Source organism: Meles meles, chromosome X (genome assembly GCF_922984935.1).
Source record: "Meles meles chromosome X, mMelMel3.1 paternal haplotype, whole genome shotgun sequence".
Lineage (NCBI taxonomy): Eukaryota > Metazoa > Chordata > Mammalia > Carnivora > Mustelidae > Meles > Meles meles.
The window spans coordinates 36,960,810-36,976,835 of record NC_060087.1 but is presented as its reverse complement, the minus strand read 5'-3'; the positions used below and the strand labels follow the sequence as shown (position 1 = coordinate 36,976,835).

The following is a 16,026-nucleotide window of genomic DNA, read 5'->3' as shown; positions in this document are numbered from 1 at the left end:
GCAAAGCTAAACCATAGTGGGATGTCCAGCTGGCTCAGTTGGTAGAGCAGGCAACTCTTGATCTGAAGTTCGAAAGTTTGAGCCCCATGTTGGGTGTAGGGATTACTTACACATTTAAAAAAAGTGAAACCATATTGTTTTAGCTCTTTTTTTAAAAAAGGATTTATTTGGGGGCACCTGGGTGGCTCAGTGGGTTAAAGCCTCTGCCTTCGGCCCAGGTCATAGTCCCAGGGTCCTGGGATCGAGCCCCGCATCCGGCTCTCTGCTCAGCAGGGAGCCTGCTTCCTCCTCTCTCTCTCTACCTGCCTCTCTGCCTACCTGTGATCTCTGTCTGTCAAATAAATAAATAAAATCTTTTTTTAAAAAAAGGATTTGTTTGTTTATTTATTTATTTATTCATTTATTTGAGGGAGAGAGTGGGGGGGGCAGTACATGAGCAGGGGGCAGGAACAGAGGGGGAGGGAGAGGGAAGGGGAAGTATTGCAAGCAGATTCCACATGCACAGCCCAGAGCCCACGGCAGGGTTCAATCTCACATCCTGGAGACCATGACTTGAGCTGAAATCAAGAGTTGGACACTTAACTGACCAAGCCAGCCAGGTGCCCCTTATCTCTTTTTCTTATTGACGTATAGCTGATATACACGGTTAGATTAGTTTCAGGTGTACATTATGATTCAACAATTCTATACATTACACAACATCCTCCATGATAAGTACAGTTACCATCTGTCACCACATAACATTATTCCAACATTACTGACTGCGTTCCCTATCCTGTACATTTCATACCCATGGCTTATTTATTTTATAACTGGAAGTCTGTACCTCGTCACCTTCACTTATTTTGCCCATCCCCCATCTCCTCCTCTCTGGCAACGACCGGCTTTTTTTTTCTCTATATTTATGAGTCTGTCTCTGGTTTTGTCATTTGTTTGCTAAACCATACATGAGTAGTCAAAAGGTAAAGAAAAGCAACGAAATGATTACTATAAAAGTCAGGAGAAGGGGGGGAGCTGGGGTTGGGAGAGTGGGAGGGGGGTATGGACATTGGGGAGGGTATGTGCTATGGTGAGTGCTGTGAAGTGTGTAAACCTGGTGATTCACAGACCTGTACCCCTGGGGATAAAAATACATTATGTTTATTAAAAAAAAAAAATTGGAAGGGGAGGTGAACCATAAGAGACTATGGACTCTGAAAAACAACCAGAGGGTTTTGAAGGGTCGGGGGTGGGAGGTTGGGGGAACAGGTGGTGGGTAATAGGGAGGGCACGTATTGCATGGAGCACTGGGTGTTGTGCAAAAACAATGAATACCGTTATGCTGAAAAAATAAATAAATTTAAATACAAAAAAAAAGTCAGGAGAGGGATTATTTCTTTTTTTTTTTAAGATTTTTTATTTATTTATTTGACGGAGAGAGAGATCACAAATAGGCAGAGAGGCAGGCAGAGAGAGAGGAGGAAGCAGGCTCCCCGCGGAGCAAAGAGCCCGATGCGGGGCTCGATCCCAGGACCCTGAGATCATGACCTGAGCCGAAGGCAGCGGCTTAATCCACTGAGCCCCCAGGTGCCCCAGAGGGATTATTTCTTAAGGACAGATGAAAACTATGATTGGAAGGGATACCCGGGGACTTCAAGAGTGGGAGCGGTGTCCTATGTTTTTATCTGGGTATTGCTGATGTGGGTGTTTGCTTTATAAACATTTGGTAAATCACACATGTAAGTTTTAGGCACTTTTTTGTTTTTTACTTCACAATGAAAAACATTTTTTAAAAAACACTAGCAGGTCAGGGGCACCTGGGTGGATCAGTCATTAAGCGTCTGCCTTCTGCTCAGATCATGATTCTAGGGTCCTGGGATCGAGCCCCACATCGGCCTCCCTGCTCAGCACAGAGCCTGCTTCTCCCTCTCCCACTCCCCTTCCTTGTGTTCCTGCTCTTGCTATCTCTCTCTGTCAAGTAAATAAATAAAATGTTAACAGCAACAAACACTAGTAGGTCAGATAAAGTTGAATTCCAGTAAAAATTCACAGCAGATCAGACTGGGTTGTAGGTAAGTCTCCTCCTTACATTTGAGGAATTCAGCTCAGGGTTGCCAGACAAAGTAGAGAATGACTGCCCAATGCATTTAAATTTCAGATAGACAACACAGTTTTTTAAGTATATTTCAAATATACTTCATGGGACAGGCTTATCATAAAAAATTATTCATTGTTGGGGCACCTGGGTGGATCAGTGGGTTGAACCTCTGCCTTCGTCTCAGGTTGTGGTCTCGGGGTCCTGGGATCACTTAGGGCCCTGGGATCAAGCCCCGAATCAGGCTCTCTGCTCAGTGGGGAGCCTGCTTCCTCCTCTCTCTATGCCTGCCTCTTTGCCTACTTGTGATCTCTCTCTCTATCAAATAAATAAAATCTGTTAAAAAATCATTGTTTATTTGAAATTCAGATCTAACTTTGCTTTTGTATTTTTACTTGCTAAATCTGGCAACCATGAACTGTCCAGGACAAGAGAACAAAGGGAAGCCCCTATACCCTATGTCTGAAGACTAAGTTATACACCAAACTAGCAAATTATTGAATAAAGTATGTTCTATTCTCCTATCTTGACTAATACACCCACACAATGACAAAATTTTTTATATGACTGAAAGTCAGTAAAATATCAAAAACTACTGGACACGTGGCTGGCTCAGTTGGTGGAGTGTGGGACTCTTGATCTCGTGGCTGTGAGTTCGAGTCCAATTTTGGGTGGAGAAATTACTTAAAAATAAAAGTTTAGGGGTGCCTGGGTGGTTCAGTTGGCTGAGCATACGACTCTTGGTTTCAGCTCGGGTCATGATCTCAGGGTCTGGGGATGGAGTTCTGCATCTGGCTCTGTGCTCAGCCGGGAATCTACTTGAGATTCTCTCTTTCTCCCTCTCCCTCTGCCCCTCCCTCTTACATGCTCTCTTCCTCTTTCTCAAATAAATAAATAATCTAAAAAATTTTTTAAATAAAAATAAATTTTAAAAATCTTTAAAGAAAGGGGTGGGTGTGCCCGGGTGGCTCAGTCAGTATAGCATCTGCCTTCAGCTCAGGTCATGATCCCGGGGTCCTGGGATTGAGCCCCGCATCAGGCTCTTTATTCAGCAGGGAGTCACCTTCTCCCTCTCCCTCTGCCCACCCCGTAGCTTGTGCTCTCTCTTGCTCTCTCAAATAAAATCTTTTTTTAAAAATCTTAATAAAATACATTAAAGACTACTGAAATCAGTTATGTTTGTGCATGTCTGTGTATTATTTGAGCTTGGATGAGTAATAAAATAAAGATGTCTATTTTTATATATTAGCATTGCCTTTATTTTACAAAATCAGAAGTTATGCAGCTATAATAAAAAATTTACATAATTCAAGTTCTCTTGATAGCAATTATCTAAAGGATTTTTTTTAAATATTTTATTTATTTACTTATTTGACAGAGAGAGATCACAAGTAGGCAGAGAGACAGGCAGAGAGAGAGGGAGGAAGCAGGCTCCCCACTGAGCAGAGAACCGGATGCGGGGCTCGATCCCAGGACCGCGAGATCAATGACCTGAGCCGAAGGCAGAGGATTTAACCCACTGAGCCACCCAGATGCTCCTATCTAAAGGATTTTAACATAAGATATGTGTTGGGAAAAACTCAGTCTCCTCTTGTATATCTCTTTTTTTTTAAGATTTTTTTTATTATTTATTTATTTGACAGAGAGAGCTCACAAGTAGACAGAGAGGCAGGCAGAGAGAAAGAGAAGGGAAGCAGGCTCCCTGCTGAGCAGAGAGCCTGATGCAGGGCTCAATCCCAGGACCCTGGGATCATGACCTGGGCCGAAGGCAGAGGCTTAACCCACTGGGCCACCCAGGCGCCCATGGGTGTACCATAATTTAATGAGTTAGCTCTGACACTAGTCTCAGATCCCACCGGTCAAGAACTCAGCCCCACAAGACTGCCCCCACCTCTCTTTCAGATGCCTGTCACACGTGCAGATTGTCACTTGTTCTGGCCAGATTGGCTATAAATGAGAGATTGCGATGACCCCTTCCTTCAGTTCAATTAACTTGTTAGAGTGGCTCACAGAACTCAGGAAAAGTTTACTTACTTACTATTTACCAGTTTACTGTAAAAGGGTATGACAAAGGATACAGATGAATGTCCAAGTGAAAAGGTGCAGAGGGGGTGCCCGGGTGGCTCAGCTGGTTGAGCATCTGACTCTTGGTTTTGGTTCAAATCACGATCTCAGGGTTGTGGGATCGAGCCCCACGTGGGCTCTACACTCAGGGGAGTTGGCTTGTTCCTCTCCTTCTGTTCCTCCCTGCCCTCCCCCTACCTTGAACTCTCTCTCCCTCTAGTACATAAATAAATAAAATCTTAAAAAAAAAAAAAAAGAGGGCACCTGGGTGGCTCAGTTGGTTAAGCGTCTGCCTTGGGCTCAGGTCATGATTCTGGGGTCCTGGGATTGAGTCCCACAATTGGGCTCCATCTTTTCTGCGGGGAGCCTCCTTTGGGAGCCTGCTTCGCCTACTCCCTCTGCCTGCTGCTCTCCCTACTTGTGCTCTTTCTCTCTATCAAGCAAATAAAGTTTAAAAAAAAAAAAAAGAAGTACATAGGGCAAAGTGTGGGAAAGGGGGCGGAGTTTCCACACCCTCTCAGCCTGTGGCACTCCCTGGTACTGGCACATGTTCACCAACCCGGAAACACAGAAGCTCTCTGAAGCCTGTACTTTGGGGTTTTTATGGAGGCTTCCTCACCTGGACATGACTGATCATTATCTCCACTTCTGGTCCTTCTCCTCCTTCTGGAGAATGGGGAATGAGGCTGAAAATTCCACCTTCTAATCGTGGTTTGGTCTTTCCAGTAAGTAGCCCCCATCCAGGAGCCACCAGCAGCGGTTTCACTAAAACAAAAGACATCGTGGGGCACCCAGGTGGCTTAGTCAGTTGGGCATCCAACTCTGGATTTCAGCTCAGGTCACAATCTCATGGGTTCTGGGACTGAACCCTGCATCGCACTGGGCTCCTCGCTCTGCGGGGAGTCTGCTTGAAAGATTCTCTCCCTCTGCCCCCTACCCTGGCCAAGGGAGCTTGCTCTCACGCTCTCTCTCTAAAAATAAATAAATAAATCTTAAAAAAAAAAAAAAAAAGATATTGCTGTCACCCCGGAAATTACAAAGGATTTAGGAACTCTGCATCATGAACCTGAGTCTAAGGCCAAACAGTAAATTGAAAGATGCAAAAAAGATAAAAATAAAATAAAACAAAAGATGCTCTATGTGCTCTTATCACTTGGGCACTTACAAAGGATTTGGGGAGCTCTGTGCCAGAAACCAGGGACAGAAACCAATGTGTGTATATAGATATATTTTTCTATTACCTCACAAGAGGTAACTGCATTAAAATTGTACACATTTCTAATATATTTATGTCAAATTTTAAAATTAAGGTAGGTAGTAAACACCAAAATATTTAAATGTTTTCATATGTTTTAAAAATATTTTCCTTCTAGGGGCGCCTGGGTGACTCAGTGGGTTAAGCCTCTGACTTTGGCTCAGGTCATGATCTCCAGGTCCTGGGATCCAGCCCCACATTGGGAATCTCTGCTCAGCAGGGAGCCTGCTTCCCCTCCCCAGCCTTCTTGTGATCTCTGTCTGTCAAATAAATAAAAATAAAATCTTTTAAAAAATATATTTTCCTTCTAATTTAAAACGTTGGAGCACCTGGGTGGCTCAGTCAGTTTAGCATCTGCCTTTGTCTTAGGTCACATGGATCCCGGGGTCCTGGGATCCAACCCTACATTAAGCTCCCTGCTCAATGGGGAGTGTGCTTCTCCCTCTCCCTCTGTGTACTCACTCTCTCTCTCTCTAATAGATAAATAAATAAACCTTTAAAAAAATTAAAAATATATATATAAATGTCCTTAATACTGCTGAATTATACCCTTAAAAATGGTTAAGAGGATATATTTTGTTATATGTATTCTACCACAATAAAAACATTTTTAATTAAGTGGCAAATATAATCAACGTATATCAAATTTTTATCTAGGTTCATTAAATAAGGTTGACATGTTAAATTTAAGGTTTTGAAAATTTAATTCTTAAGAACCATTTTGTAATGGCAAAACAATATAATGAAAAAATGGTATCGTGTTGCACACAGTAGGTCCAAACTTCCATATATAACAAATTAAGAATAACACAGGGGTGCCTGAGTGGCTCAGCCAGTTAAGCTTGGGCTCAGGTCATGATCTCTGGGTCCTGGAATCAAGCCCCACGTCAGGCTCCTTGCTGGGTGGGAAGTCTGCTTCTTCTTCTCCCTCTCTCTCTCTCAAATGCATAAATACTATCTTTTAAAAAGAGACTAATATGGGGCCCCTGGGTGTCAGTCGGTTAGGTGTCAGCCTTTAGCTCAGGTCGTGATCCCAGGGTCCTGGAATCGAGCCCCCCATCAGGCTCCCTGCTTAGCAGGGGAGCCTGCTTCTCCCTCTCCCTCTGATGCTCCCCCTATTTGTGCTCTCTCTTTCTCTCTGTTAAATAAAATCTTTTTTAAAAAGTTTTAAAAATAGGGGCGTCTGGGTGGCTCAGTGGGTTAAAAAGCCTCTGCCTTCGGCTCAGGTCATGATCCGGGGGTCCTGGGATCGAGCCCCACATCGGGCTCTCTGCTCAGCGGGGAGCCTGCTTCCTCCTCTCTCTCTCTCTCTCTCTCTGTCTCTCTGCCTGCCTCTCCCCCTGCTTGAGATCTCTGTCTGTCAAATAAATAAATAAAATCTTTTTTTAAAAAAAGTTTTAAAAATAAAAAAGTTAAAAAGGGACTAATACAAATTGTTTTTTATATTGTTAGCTGTTTTTAAATATTGTTTATATGTTTTTCAATGCAGCTCAAAATTGCAAATGTTTCTCAGCTGCCATGCTGTGAAAACTGCTTTCATTCATGAGAGCCTCCAGAGCCATGATCTGTCCTGAGAGGAAAGAGTTGGTGAGTGTGATGATACTGCCTGTTCTCAAGCACTTGAGCCCATCAAACCCTCCGCTCACACTCCTAGAAACTGTCCACCTCTGCGTCTGCAGCATAACTTACAGATCTCCATAGTGTGTGGCCATGGTCCCCTTTTATTTGAAGGACACAGGTCTACACCTGTAGACAAGTGTTTCCTGGGGCCTAGACACTGTCAGTAATAGGAGGGACATTTAAGATCTTGCACTGGGCAGGGCCAAGGCGGACTAGCAGATTCTAAGCCAAGAGGTGCCCCTGTGTTGGTGAATAAATGTGTTTTTGTGACCTGTGCGGCTCTCTGAAATGCAGGGTCTGGGGAGGGGGGTCCCTCTTGCCCAGATCTAAGGATGGTACTGGCTAGGGCGCCTGGGTGGCTCAGTGGGTTAAAGCCTCTGCCTTCGGCTCAGGTCATGATCTCAGGGTCCTGGGATCGAGCCCCACATTGGGCTTTCTGCTCAGCAGGGAGCCTGCTTCCCTCTCTCTCTCTGCCTGCCTCTCTGTCTACTTGTGATCTCTCTCTGTCAAATAAATAAATAAAATCTTAAAAAAAAAAAAAGGATGGTACTGGCTATGAGAACCTGATCATACAAAAACAAATTCAAGAAGCAAGGAATCATCCAGAACTTCGGCAAGCGAAAGTTTGACAAGTTTTCCTTCAGTCTGACAAACGTGAGGAAACAACGGTGCTAAACAGCTCAAGTCAAACATCAACCAGGAAACAGCCAGTCCTACATGGGCAGCACCGAAACCCCACCTCAAGTAAATAACAAGTCCCACTCACTGAGGACTTCCCCATTTCCTTTGTTCCACCAGATGGAGACAGAGGGGGCTGCTCTAGCTACAGTCCGTGACCCCAGCCTCATGAGGGGGTGCATTTTCCACCCTCCCATAGAAGTGACCTTCTTTCTTCAATTTGGGGCCAATTTATAAAATACGCACATTTTATTTTTTTTTAATATTTCATTTATTTGACAGAGAGAAATCACAACTAGGCAGAGAAGCAGGCAGAGAGAGAGGAGGAAGCAGGCTCCCTGCAGAGCAGAGAGCCCGATGAGGGGCTCGATCCCAGGACCCCGGGATCATGACCTGAGCCGAAGGCAGAGGCTTTAACCCACTGAGCCACCCAGGCGCCCCAAATACGCACATTTTAGATACTGAGGCCAGGGGCCTTCAGCTGGCCAAGAAGTGGTGTGGGGCCCAGACTGAACTTTGTTCTCCTAGCTAGCTAAGCCGTCTCCACCCTGCCTTCCCTTTTCAGCTGCCAGGCAAGTTCCCACCTTCCTCAGGGTGTGCGTTATCACACCCTTACCCTCCCCTGCTCCACCCCCCCCCCCAGCTGAGGGGTATTAAAGAACATTCTCAACGATTTCCTCGATTTCCTCGAGCAAGAAGCAGAAATCACTGATCAGGATGACATCTGCACAGTACTTCTTACCCAGGGAAGTGGCTGCTACTCTTCTACTGGGCCGTTCCATGAAAGAGGCTGATTTCAATTATTATGCATTCTCATTAAGGCCCTTCTAAATGTACTTTTTAAGTCTATGTATTTATTTAGTAATCTCTACGCTCAATGTGGGGCTCAAACTTACAACCTCAAGATCAGGAGTTGTATGCTCTTCTGACTGACCCAGCCACGCACCCCTTAAATGATTTATAGACATAAGGGATTCATATGTTACAAAAACACATCTAAAAATATTCCAGTGGTTCAATATTTGCAAATCAATTGATGTAATACATCACTTCAGGGACACCTGGCTGGCCCAGTTGAAGGACATTTGACTCTTGATCTTGGGGTTTTGGGTTCAAGCCCCATGTTGGCCGTAAAGGTTACTTAAAATAACATCTTTTTTTTAAAAGATGTTATTTATTTATTTTTAGAGAGAAAGCGAGTGACAGTGGGGAAGGGAGGGGCAGAAGGAGAGGGAGAGAGAGAATCTCAGGCAGACTTCCTGCTGAGTGTGGAGCCTGATGCAGGGCTCCATCTCAGGACCTTGAGATCAAGCCCTGACCCAAAATCAAGAGTCAGATGCTCAACCGACTGAGCCACCCAGGCACCTCTCATTAAAATCTTTTTTTTTTTTTTAGATTTTATTTATTTATTTATTTATTTGATGGGGCACCTGGGTGGCTCAGGTGTTAGGCGTCCACCTTCGACTGCCTGGGGTTGAGGCCTGCATCAGGCTCCCTGCTAGGAGGGAAGCCCGCTTCTCCCTCCCTCTCCCACTCCCCCTGCTTGTGTTCCCTCTCTTGCTGTCTCTCTGTCAAATAAGTAAAATATTTTTTTAAAAAAGATTTTATATATTTGAGAGAGAGAAAGCCAGAGACAGAGCAAGAGCAGAGTGGGAGGGAGAGGGGCAGAAGGAGAGGGAGAAGCAGACACCCTGCTGAGCAGGGAGCCTGACATGGGACTCAATCCCAGGACCCTGAGATCATGACCTGAGCCAAAGGCAGACACTTCACTGACTGAGCCACCCAGAGCCCCCCATACTTAAAATCTTAAGAAAAAATGTGATACAACGTATCAGTAAATAAAGAATAAGAACCATATGATTATTTCAATAGATATAGATAAAGCATTTTGCAAAGTGTAACATGCATTCATGATAAAAACTGAACAAAGTATGTTTAGAAAGAACATACCTCAACATAATAAAGGCCGTATGTGAAAAACCCACAGCTGACATCATACTCAATGGTGAAAAACTGACAGCTCTTCCTCTAAGATCAAGAACAAGGGCCGCCTGGGTGGCTCAGTGAGTTAAGCCTCTGCCTGCGGCTCAGGTCATGACTCCAGGGTCCTGGGATGGAGTCCCACATCGGGCTCTCTGCTCAGCAGGGAGCCTGCTTCCTCCTCTCTCTCTGCCTGCCTCTTTGCCTACTTGTGATTTCTCTCTCTGTCAAATAAATAAAATCTTTTAATAAAAAAATTTTAAAAAGGGGCACCTGGGTGGCTCAGTTGGTTAAAGTCTCTGCCTTCAGCTCGGGTCATGATTCCAGGGTCCTGGGATGGAGTCCTGCATCGGGCTCTCTGCTCAGCAGGGAGCCTGCTTCCCCCTCTCTCTCTGCCTGCCTCTCTGCGTACTTGTGATCTGTGTCTGTCAAATAAATAAATAAAATCTTTTAAAAAATTTAAAAAAAAGAACAAGACAAGGATGTCCACTCTCACCCCTTTTATTCAACATAGTATCTAAGTGCTAACCAAACCACATCCATCAGACAAGAAAAAGAAATAAAAGGCATTCAGATTGCTAAGGAAGAAGTAAAATTCATTATTTGCAGGTGACATGATACTATACATAGAAAACCCTAAAGATTCCACCAAAAAGAACTACTAGAACTATAATTTATTATTAAAGTCACAGGATACAAAATCAATATACAGAAATCTACTGCATTTCTATACACATAATGAAGGAGCAGAAAGAGAAATGAAAACAATCCCATTTACAAGTGCACCAAAAAGAGGAGTACCTGGCTGGTTCAGTCAGTAGAGTGCGCAACTCTTGATCTCAGGGTTGTGACTACAAGCCCCGTCTTGGCTATAGAGATTACTTTAAAATATGATCTTTAAAAACAAAAAAAACAAGTACACCGAAAAGAGTAAAATACCTAGGAATAAACTTAACCAAGGAGGTAAAAGACCTGTGCTCTGAAAACCATAAAACAATGATGAAAGAAATTGAAGATGACACAAACAAATGGAAAGATATTCCATGTTCATGGACTGGAAGAACTAATATTGTTAAAATATCCACACTACCCAAAGCAATCTACAGATTTAATGCAATCCCTATCAAAATAGCAACAGCATTTTTCACAGGACTAGAACAAATTATCCTAAAACTTTGATGGAACCACAAAGACCCAGAATAGCCAAAGCTGTCTTGAAAAAGAAGAAAAAAGTTAGAGATGTCACAATCCCAGGTTTTGAGATATACTACAAAGCTATAGTAATGAAAACAGTACAGTACTGGCCCAAACATAGACATATGGGGCACCTGGGTGGCTCAGTTGGTTAGGCATCTGACTCTTGATTTCAACTTGAGTCATGATCCCAGGGTCGTGAGATCAAGCCCTATATTAGGCTCTGTGCTTGACATGGAGTCAGTTTGGAATTCTCTCTCTCTCCCTCTGCCCCTCCCCCCACTCTCACTCTCAAGATAGATAGATAGATAAAATCTTTTTTAAAAATAGACACATAGATCAATGAAACAATACCAAAAAATTCCTTAAAAAAAGAAACAGAATAGAGTTCAGAAATAAAGTCATGATTATATGGTCAATTAATCTATGACAAAACAGGCAAGAATACACAATGGGAAAAAGACAGTCTCCTCAACAAATGGTATTGGGAAAACTGGACAGCTACATGCAAAAGAATGAAACTGGACCACACTCTTACACCATACACAAAATAAACTCAAAATGGATTAAAGACCTAAATGTGAGACCTGAAATCATAAAAGTCTTAGAAGAAAACATGGGCAGTAATCTCTTTGGCATTAGCCATAGAATCATTTTTCTAGATATGTCTCCTTTGGCAAAGGAAACAAAAGCAAAATTAAACTATTAGGACTCCATACAAATAAAAAGCTTTCACACAGTGAAGGAAACCATCAACAAACAAAAAGACAACCCATTAAATGGGGGAAGATATTTGTAAATGACATATCCAATAAGTAGTTAATATCCAAAATATATAAAGAACTTATACAACTCAACACCAAAAAAAAAAAAAAATCCAATTTTAAAATGGGCAGAGGACAAGAATAGACATTTCTCCAAAGAGGACATACAGATGGCTAACAGCTACATAAAAAGATGCTCAACATCACTCATCATCAGGAAAATACAAATCTAAACCACAGTGAGCTACCATCTCACACCTGTCAGAATGGCTAAAATCAACAAGACAAGAAACAACTGGTGCTGGCGAGAATATGGAGAAAAAGGAACCCTTGTGCACCGCTGGTGGGAATGCAGGCTGGTACAACCACTATGAAAAACAGTATGGTGTTTTTCTCAAAAAAAAATTTTTTTAGTTGAATTACCATATGACCCAGTAATACAACCAATGGGTATTTACCCAAAGAAAACAAAACCCTAATTTGAAAGGATGTATGCCCTCGTATGTTTACTGCAGCATTATTTACAATAGCTAAGATATAAAAGAAACCTGAGTGTCCATCAATAGATGAATGGATAAGAAAGATGTGGTATACATACGTACAATGGAATATTACTCAGCCACAAAAAAGAGTACAATCTTGCCATCTGCAACCACATGGATGGATCTAGAGGGTATAATGCTAAGTGAAATCGGTCAGTCAGGGAAAGACAAATACTATATGATTCCATTTGTTTGTGGATTTTAAGAAACAAAACAATTGAGCAAAGAAAAAAAAGAGACAAACCAAAACACAGACTCTTTTTTTTTTTTAAGATTTTATCCATTTATTTGACAGACAGAGATCACAGTAGGCAGAGAGGCAGGCAGAGAGAGAGAGGGAGAAGCAGGCTCCCCACTGAGCAGAAAGCCCGATGCGGGGCTTGATCCCAGGACCCTGGGATCATGACCTGAGCTGAAGGCAGAGGCTTTAACCCACTGAGCCACCCAGGTGCCCCAAAACATAGACTCTTAAGTATAGAGAACTAACTGATGGTTACCAGAGGGAAGGTGGGGGTGGGGGGTAATATAAGTGAAGGGGATTACAAGTACACTTACCGTGGGGCACCAGAGCAGCTCAGTCAGTTAAGCATCTAACTCTTGATATCAGCTCAGGTCTTCATCTCAGGGTCATGAGGTCAAGCCCTGCACTGGGTTTCACACTGGGCATGGAGCCTATTTAAAAAATTTTTTTTTAACTTTTTTAAATTTTTAACAAAAGAGTATAGTTATCATGACGATCACTAAGTAATGTACAGAACTGTTGAATCACTATATTGTACACCTGAAAGCAACATAACACTGTATGTTAATTATACTGGAAGGTTTTTTTTTTTAAGATTTTATTTTTATGGGGCGCCTGGGTGGCTCAGTGGGTTATAGCCTCTGCCTTCGGCTCAGGTCATGATCCCAGGGTCCTGGGATCGAGCCCCGCATTGGACTCTTTGCTCAGCAGGGAGCCTGCTTCCCCCTCTCTCTCTCTGCCAGCCTCTCTGCCTACTTGTGATCTCTGTCAAATAAATAAAATCCTTAAAAAAATAAAATAAAATAAAAACAATAAATAAATATATTCCATTTCATTGGAATAATTACTAATTATCCATTTAAAATAGGGTTTGTTGCATAAGCTTGCGTACAGAATACCAACATCATTTCACAGGTAGGGAGACTTAGGGGTAGGACAAAATTAACTAATCCTGAAATCAATTTAGTTAAGTGTACCTCCTGTTCCTGCCTCTCCTCATTCTCAACCCTCATCCATTTTGCTTCATCCATCCTCTAGTTTGTTGGGTTTTTTTCTTTTTTCATGAGGAACTTTATATGTTTTGTTTCACAGAATGAAAGATTTGCTGTTGTGTCCTCAGCTCCCAGAATGGTGCCCTGCTCAACAGCCACTGTACGAATGAATCGAACATCTTAACATTTATTTGGGCTCATACAAGTCGGATTCCTGATCAAGAAGACTTAGACCCTGCTCAAGGCCAGAAGTTTATCTTTTCTTTCCTTATAATTCTTCTCAGGTTATAAAAGTAACTTGGAAAATTTGAAAATTTAGATGCGTAGACAGTTTCCAGGGGCGCCTGGGTGGCTCGGCTGGTTAAACAGCTGGCTCCTGATTTCAGCTCAGGTCATGATCTCAGCGTCGTGACATCAAGCCCCAAGCATAGGGCTCTGTGCTCAGAGTGGAGTCTGATTGTCCCTCTCCCTCTACCCACCCCTGGCTCATAGGTGTACTCTCTCTCTCTCTCTCTCAAATAAATAAATAAAAATCTTTAAAAAAAGAAATATAGAGAATTTGGAAACAACAGAATGGTATGAGAGAGGAATTCCTGGCATCTTACTACTCTAGGCTACCACAAACAGTCCCTGGTTTTAACAACCACAATTAATCAATTAGTCCGTGTTCATGATGGAAATATAAGAAACCAGCAAAAAGAGGGGCGCCTGGGTGGCTCAGTGGGTTAAGCCGCTGCCTTCGGCTCAGGTCATGATCTCAGGGTCCTGGGATCGAGTCCCGCATCGGGCTCTCTGCTCAGCGGGGAGCCTGCTTCCCTCTCTCTCTCTCTCTGCCTGCCTCTCTGCCTTGTTGTGATTTCTCTCTGTCAAAAAATAAATAAAATCTTTAAAAAAAAAAAAAGAAACCAGCAAAAAGAAAAAAGGGAAGACATAGTGGCATTTTCAAAGCAGAATGGCTCAGGACTTCATCTTTAAAGACAGAAGTCTGCAATTAGCAAGGGCTGCTGGGAGGTTACTCTGAGAGGCCTAACAGCCTGAAGTTCAAGAGTACAAGATCTGGCCCAGCTCCCAGATTTGCAAGCTCAAGGGCAAGAGGACAGATGCAGGCCCCCATATCACACGTATACTCAAAACGTATACATCAGAACTTGAAGTCAAAGTGATTTAAGTCATGCTGGAATTTGAATAATTTGAATTTTTAGTTTTTAATTTTAATAAAATTTTTTTATTATTAGAATTTTTTATTTTTTAATTTTGTCATTTTTTTAGTAATCTCTACACCTGCTCTGGGACGCAGATGCACGACCCCCAGATCAAGAGTCACATCCTCTTCCTACTGAGCCAGCCAGGCACCCCACTCATCTGAAACTTAATTAAATCTTGTTAAATGTTTTTATAAATATGTAACTTTTTACATTAGTAGTGTTCAACGTCCACCTAAGCTCCATCCTAGAGAACTAATACCATGCTTCCTGCATGTCAAGAGTCTGTGGGGCACCTGGGTGGTTCAGTCGGTTAAGTATCTGACTCATGGTTTCAGCTCAGGTCATATCTCAGGGTCCTGGGATCGAGCCCCACATCCGGCTCCCTGCTCAGCATAGAGTCTGCTTCTCTCTCTCTCTCTACCCCTCCCCATGCTTGTGTATGCACGCATGCTCTTTCTCTGTCTCACATAAATAAAATCAATCTTTAAAAGTAAAAAATAAAAAATAATGTATGCTTATAGATATGCATACGTATAGACTTAAGAGTAATATTAATCATTTAATGTTTCATGGTTTTCCTTAGCCACCACGTGGCACCTCGGGGACCACCATTTGGAACACAAAGAGAAACAAGAACAGGGACACGCAGCATCAGTGGGAAATGAGAGCTTGGTTACCCGTGGATCTCTTGCGTTCACACTATCAGAAGGAAGGATTTGACGCGTTAATTTGTCTTTTCTTTCTCCTAAGCCTCTGCTGCTCAAATTCCCCCCTTACTCCAAAGCAGTGGCCATCTCCAAGATCACAGAAGGCACAGCCCACAAACCTTCATGGCATCCATAAATAGTCGACTTTTGTTTGGGGGACACAGTGCAAGTGCTGTGCAGAAGTATCTCTTTCCCTAGGGCCTCCACAGTCATTAGTCATGCAAGTGGCTGTTTAAGCAGGGCACAGTTCAGGGCTCAGCACTAGGCCAGCACTGACCACTGGCTCCCAAGGCGGAGATGCCCATGCAATCTCTACCACGTGTTTGCTGTGTGTTCTTACGGCAATAGGGCGACCTCCAAAGCAGGCTCCTCGGCAGGCGGAGCCCAGGCCAGGGCTCTCTGGCCCAGGTCCAAGGGCAGTGTTGGATGAGGAGCTCCCTTTGCTGCCTGGAGTAGCCCAGCCTCCATTGCGGGCCCGTCCAGGAGAGTGCAGTAAAAGAATGTGGCCAAGAATGCTTCTGGATGATCCGATGCTTCAGTGGACGGGGGCTCACTTTGGAAGCAATGGGCCAGAGGCATTAACACGGGCAGAGGCAGCCTGACCTGCTGCAAAGCTTGTGTGCGGGGACAACAGGCTCCAGCCCAGACAGGCTCTACAGGATCTTTGGTGGAGAGCCCTGGCTGCTTTCGTAACCTCACTGAAGCCAGGA

The 16,026-nt window shown here is 43.3% G+C and overlaps 1 long non-coding RNA gene across 1 annotated transcript; it reads left to right on the top strand.

Annotated features, from left to right (window-relative positions):
* The first annotated feature begins 4,704 nt into the window (after positions 1–4,704).
* Positions 4,705–13,776, top strand: LOC123934524. The gene is made up of 3 exons (XR_006816815.1): positions 4,705–4,863; positions 6,883–6,980; positions 13,505–13,776. It is a non-coding gene; the product is annotated as an uncharacterized LOC123934524 (long non-coding RNA).
* Positions 13,777–16,026: the final 2,250 nt, after the last annotated feature.